This window comes from Mesoplodon densirostris, chromosome 9, assembly GCF_025265405.1.
Source record: "Mesoplodon densirostris isolate mMesDen1 chromosome 9, mMesDen1 primary haplotype, whole genome shotgun sequence".
Lineage (NCBI taxonomy): Eukaryota > Metazoa > Chordata > Mammalia > Artiodactyla > Ziphiidae > Mesoplodon > Mesoplodon densirostris.
The window spans coordinates 54,733,423-54,740,017 of NC_082669.1; positions in this window are offsets into that span (position 1 = coordinate 54,733,423).

Here is a 6,595-nt window from a genome sequence, read left to right on the forward strand (position 1 = left end):
GGAGATTTCTTATGGGAATTGGCTGACAGGATTATAGAGGTTGATATATGTCATGGTATGCTGCCTGCAAGCTGGAGAACCCGGAAAGCCAGTGGAATAATTCAGTCTAGTCTGAAGGCCTGAGAAATGGGGGGCCACTGGTATAAGTCCCAGAGTCTGAAGGCCTGAGAACTAGAAGCTTCGATATCCAAGGATGGGAGAAGATGGATGGCCCAGCTCAAGTAAAGAGAGAGAGAAGTCATCCTTTCTCTACCTTGTCGTTCTGTTCAGGCCCTCAACAGACTGGATGATGCCCGCCCACATTGATGAGGGTTGATCACATCTACTGATTCAAATGCTAATCTCTTCTGGAATCACTGTCACAGACACACCCAAGAATAATGTTTTACCAGCTATCTGGGCATCCCTTAGCCCAGTCAAGTTGACACATGAAATTTATCGTCACAACAACTCTGGCTGTCAGTTCATGAGAGACCTCAAGCCAAAGTCAGCTATGTCATGCAGATTCTTGACCCATAGAAACTATGAGATAATAAATGTCTCTCATTTTTGACTGCTAGATTTTTATGTACTTTGTTGTGTAGCAGTAGACAATTAATATAGAAGTAGAGCCTATGACTGATAAGTTTGGTGCAAGGTGTGAGAGAAAGGGACGGATGAACAGAAATGTTTAGGTTTGGGGTTTGAGCAACTGCATGGTAGTGGTGCCATTTGTTGAAGTGTGGAGGGCTTGGAGGATATAACATGTTGGTGTGAGGGAATCAATAATTCTGCTTTGGAGACATTTTTTTTTTTTTTTTTTTTTCCTTTTGCGGTATGCGGGCCTCTCACTGTTGTGGCCTCCCCCGTCGCGGAGCACAGGCTCCGGACGCGCAGGCTCAGCGGCCATGGCTCACGGGCCCAGCCGCTCCGCGGCATATGGGATCCTCCCAGACCGGGGCACGAACCCGTATCCCCTGCATCAGCAGGCGGACTCTCAACCACTTGCGCCACCAGGGAGGCCCTGCTTTGGAGACATTTTGAAGAGACTATTAGACACCCCAGTGGGAGTGCCAACCAGGCAGCCAGTTAGTGAGCACAAAGTGAGTGCTCACCAGCCAACCAGTCATTAAATGTCTAATAAGGGACCACTTTTTGCCAGCCTCTTTTCTATGCCCTGGGGTCATGGTGGGGAAAAGACAAAAACCCTGACCTCAAGGAGCTTCCCTTCCATTAGGCAACAATAGAGTATAAATAAATTAACAAGTTGACTTTAGAAACAGTAAGTGATGAAAAAAATGTGATAATATCAAAAGGTTGCTGGAGGTGGCATGTGCTACTTTTAGCTAGACAGAGAGAAGATGATCTGTTAGAGTCACAGTAAGCGGCTTGAGCTAGGTGTGTACATTTTGGAAACACCAGCATACTGATGGTATGTAAATCCACTGGAATTGATGGGATCACCTTGAGGGAGAATGCAGAAAGAGGAGATACCTCAGAACTAGTCCTAGGGCTTCATCATTTTGAGGTCAGTGACAGGAGGACCCTGCAAAGAAGACCAAGAAAGTAGGAGAAAGACTGGGAGAGGGTGGAATCATGAATCCAAGAAAGTATTTAAAAAGAAGGAAGTGGTGATCTGTGCCCAATGTGGTTACAAGTTAAGTATGATTAGGGCAGAGAAGTAACCACTGGATGGGGTAACACGGATGTTATGAGTGGTTTAATAAGAGCCAATTCTGCAGCTGAGTCAAAGGAACACAAGTTATATTAGAATGGTTAAGTGGAGAATGAGAGATTAAAGATATTCCCTAAAATTAGTTACTGAACCAAACAATCATTTTCTTTTTCTTTTTTTTTTTTTTTTTTTTTTTTGCAGTCCGCAGGCCTCTCACTGTTGTGGCCTCTCCCGTTGCGGAGCACAGGCTCCGGACGCGCAGGCTCAGCGGCCATGGCTCACGGGCCCAGCCGCTCCACGGTATGTGGGATCTTCCCGGACCGGGGCACGAACCCGTGTCCCCTGCATAGGCAGGAGGACTCTCAACCACTTGCACCACCAGGGAAGCCCCAAACAATCAGTTTCTTATGCTTATAAATGAGAAAAGAATTTGGGCAGGGCTCAGCAGGCATTCACAGAGACAGCACCAACTTCAGGGGAGGGATCTTGTGCCCCACTTTTCAATAGGAAGAGTGTCAAAGAATTTGTTTCCATCATTAACCTGTTACAAGAAGTGGTAAAATGGAAGCAGCAACTGTTGACATGTCTTTCAAAGAGATTTAATTTTTTTACAGGAGCAGAGAAAGAGAGCAGTAGGTAGTTAGAATGTGGGATCAAAGAGTATTTGCCCCAGAAAACTGAGTGACCCTAAAGCATGCTGGTATCTAATGGCAATATTCCAGAAAAAAAAGAAGAGAGAAGTAGAGAGAAGTTGTAACTGGGACCAAAATCCCTGAGAAGGAAAGAAAAAAAGGGACCCAGAGCAAAGAGAAGAGCCGGCCTTTTGTGAACAGGAAACACTTCATTCATGGTAACAGGAGAGAAGGCAGAGACGGGTGTACAGAAGCACCTTCTACCCTGCTTTGCTCAGAAGTCTCCTTATCAGTGATGCCTCCCCTGACTCCCCTTTCTTAATGGTACCTCCAATATGCCCTATACCCTTCCCTGCTTTATTCTTCCCCATAGAATATGTGTATATCCATAGTGCATATTCGCATTATCCATAGCACTGCATATGCAAGAGTGATATATTTTACTGACTTCTGGCACATAGGAGGGACTCAATAAATGTCAGCCAAGTGCCTGGAATGAATGAACACTGGAGAGATGTACTTGATGAGCTGTAAAGTCAGGAGTGGTGCGGAACGAGATGCTTGATACCCAGATGTCTGAAGGTGACACACGGTGGTAGACAGGTGAGAATAAAATTATATCTTAGGGGTTCCAATCACAGCCCTCCCTTCCTTCTGTACCTTTTCTGGCTGAGTCACGGTGGGTGATCAAGTTACTGAACCTGAGACACAAAGATGAGGACCTTGGGCTTCCCTGGTGGCACAGTGGTTGAGAGTCCGCCTGCCGATGCAGGGGACACGGGTTCGTGCCCCGGTCCGGGAAGACCCCACATGCCGTGGAGCGGCTGGGCCCGTGAGCCATGGCCACTGAGCCTGCGCGTCCGGAGCCTGTGCTCCGCAACGGGAGAGGCCACAACAGTGAGAGGCCCGCGTACCACAAAAAAAAAAAAAAAAAAAAAAAAAAAAAATGAGGACCTTGTTAACACAAAGTGAGCGCTCCTCAAAGCCTGGCTCTCCTTTCCCACAGCTCTCCATTTCCTCCAGCCTGCTAGTTCTCCCCTTTTTGCCCGGTCTAGGTAGCTAGTTCTCGGTCTCCTCCCTTTAAAGCGCCAGGAGCGTGCAGCTCCGTGCCGCAGGCGCTGGGCCCAGCTCAGGCCGTCGGCGTAAGGGGCGGGCCGCGTGAGCTGCGCCGCGGGGAGGGGTGGAGCCAATCCCTGGGCGGCCCGAGGCTGCGGGCTGACGGGGGTGTCCCGCCCGTCTCCCGTCCGTGCATCTTTCCGTCGACTGTCCCAGGCCATGGCAAAGCTGACGGTGCTCACCCTCGGGACTGGGGCTGGCACTCTTCAGGGACCACCGCTCTTCTTATCTGTAAGTTAAGTTGTGCCGAGGGCTGCGGCCCACCCCCCTTCTTGTCCGTCCCACCCCCTAGCCAGGCCCTGGAGGCTCCTGCCACTCCCAAGCAGGTTCCGGGCTCTTAGAAGATATGCAGGCGAGCGCTGGACGTACATCCCACAGCGATTGCATCGATATCCAAATTTCCCCGGCCACCTGAAAACGTACCCTTGCTCATAGCCTGGGAGAGAGGTTAAGGAGGGTTGTCGTCGGTGTGAGTGGCCCAGCTGTTGGCACACACAAATTAATTTTTCATGAAGGCGGTGTATCTTGGCTACAGATTCACTTCTCAACTTTGCTTCAAAATAGATAACCAGATTGGAGGGAGGCCCTGATATTGTGTAAATTTAGGGAAGGAGCTCCCGCCTTGGCTGCCCGGCCGTGGCACAAACCTTCCCAGCTTGGAAGAGACAGAAAACTCGCGTGTGGAGCGGATAGGTGGGAAGGAATGGGCGCCGTGATGGCCTACCCGCTCCAGTGGGGGATGCGTGGGGCGTCAGGGGAGAGACCCTGGCACTGGCATTTGATGTCCTGGGCTCTTGTTGTGTCCCATTGTGGGATCTTGGGCAAATCACTTTACATTGCTAACAGCTGCTTCAGTAAGCCTCATATAGGAAGCACTTAACAATATGCCTGGGATATAGTAAGTATTCGATAAATGTTAGTGCCCTGCTTCCCTTAAAGTATTTTATAAAGCTTTTAAGTACTATACAAGGGGGAAAAGGTTTCTAAGAATGTATCGGTAGTTTTGTTAGTAACTTTTTTTTTTTTTTTTGGCTGCGTTGGGTCTTTGTTGCTGCGCGCGGGCTTTCTCTAGTTGCTGCGAGCGGGGGCTACTCTTTTTTGCGGTGCGCGGGCTTCTCATTGCAGTGGCTTCTCTTGTTGCGGAGCACGGGCTGTAGGCGCGCAGGCTTCAGTAGTTGCGGCACGTGGGCTCAGTAGTTGTGTCTCGTGGGCTCTGGAGCGCAGGCTCAGTAGTTGTGGCGCACGGGGCTTAGTTGCTCCGCGGCATGTGGGATCTTCCCGCACCAGGGCTCGAACCCGTGTCCCCTGCATTGGTAGGCGGATTCTTAACCACCGCGCCACCAGGGAAGTCCTAGTAACTTTTTAAATAGGGGTTCAAAGTCTAAAGATCATCCTAATCCCTAAGGCTTAATCAATAAAACCTCATTATTTACTTTGAAGTACAACATCACTAAAAATCAAATTGAACATTTTGGATTTTTAGAAAAAAATCGTATGACCCTATGGAATGATTAGAAACATACATTTAGAATAGGTTTTTGTAACTATTGGGCTTTTCTTCTAATTGTTGGTTATTTTTGGAATCACAAACTGTTAGAAAAAAGTAAGAAACAGTGATTTGGGGTTTTTAATCATGTAAAAATTACGGTTTGTGGATTTTCATTAATCATGGTACTATTTGTTGCCAAAGGAGCATATATATAGTATGTATTACATTTATATGTATATAAATACATTTTATCTATCTATCTATCTATCTATATATTTGTGCGGTATTACCCTGGTATTACCCATTATGAAAATAAATGAGATGTAAATAGCTGATGCCCCTTCTAGCCTTTCTCCTTTTGATTCTCCATTTACATCTATCCCTGGGTTTGTTCTGCCCACACTCTTCAAATTGCCCCACACAATTTGAAGATAGGCCCTCACTGCTTCCTGGCAGATCTGTAATCTTCTAAAGGATTACAGATCTGCCAGCAAGGAGTGAGGGTCTATCTTTCTGGTTTACCTTCCTTAATTTACTCTAAGGGTGGAGACTGTAGGCCTTTTGTGTATGCTTTTGTGTAAAAGTATAGCTTTACTAACATCCTAAAAAGTTTCTCTATCAACATGAAGTCTTAGCTTATTTGATCCAACATTAATATTTCCCCAAGTTTGTTCCTTGGAACACAAGTCACAAGACATGCTCCATAAAAAATACATTCCTTGGATAAATAAATTTGCGACGTGTTGTCTACTGTAGCCTTTTCCTAGAGATTGACAATGTATTCTGGCATGTTGAAAGCTTTGAAAAGTCCTTCAGTAACAAAACAAACAAACAGAAAATGACTTTGCTTTGTCATTTCACAGACTTATTTGCCCACATCCTTCACTCCCTTTTTTGGTACCATCTATAAACATCCTATATAACGCTCTGGGATACAGTTTGAGACAGACTATTCTACACCATTGATTTGCACCAAGACTTAAATGTCAACTGAAAAAGTTGAGGCCTGGCCTTGGGCAGCAGATGGACCTTGGCCTTGGTTTCTGGGCCCCAAGCCTGATTCTGATTTGTCTGAAGGGACCAACACACACTATGGTCATAGCTGAACATAATATCAGTCTCTGTGAGTCTCGCTATTGGCCTTGCCTGTGGTTTCTTTTTGTGGATGGGGTGCCTGCTGGAGCTGCTTTGCCGTGGGGTTGCTGCAGTGGGATGACCTGGTGTAGTTTGAAGTAAGAACTTACTGTTTTACTTTCAGCACCTGGACCCAGCAAGTGGGGAGGGAGCCTCAGTCCTTGAACTTCTGGCTGTAATCAGATGACTGAGAAGGGAAAAGGAAAGTGGAAGTGGGGCGGACCTCTGGTTTTTGAATAAAAAAAGAAGGCTAGAACAGCCACGGCAGAAGTAGGAGCAGGAATAGGAGCAATGTGCAGCTGGGAGGATGGGTGGTTATGAAGATGGAGGATGGTTGCAGAGCCTTCGAGCAGCCCAGATAGGGGAGGAAGGGAAATTGCACTCACTGTTCGAAAAGCTCTAAAGCCTCACTACTCAAAAGGACTGTGGACCAGATGCATGATCATCTGGAGTTCCCAGGACTTGCAGAATCTCGGGCCCCAGCCCACACTATTGAATCAGAATCAGCATTATTTCACGAGCTCCTCAGGGGATGTGTATGCATGTCTCTAAAGTGAGACAGGAGGGGAG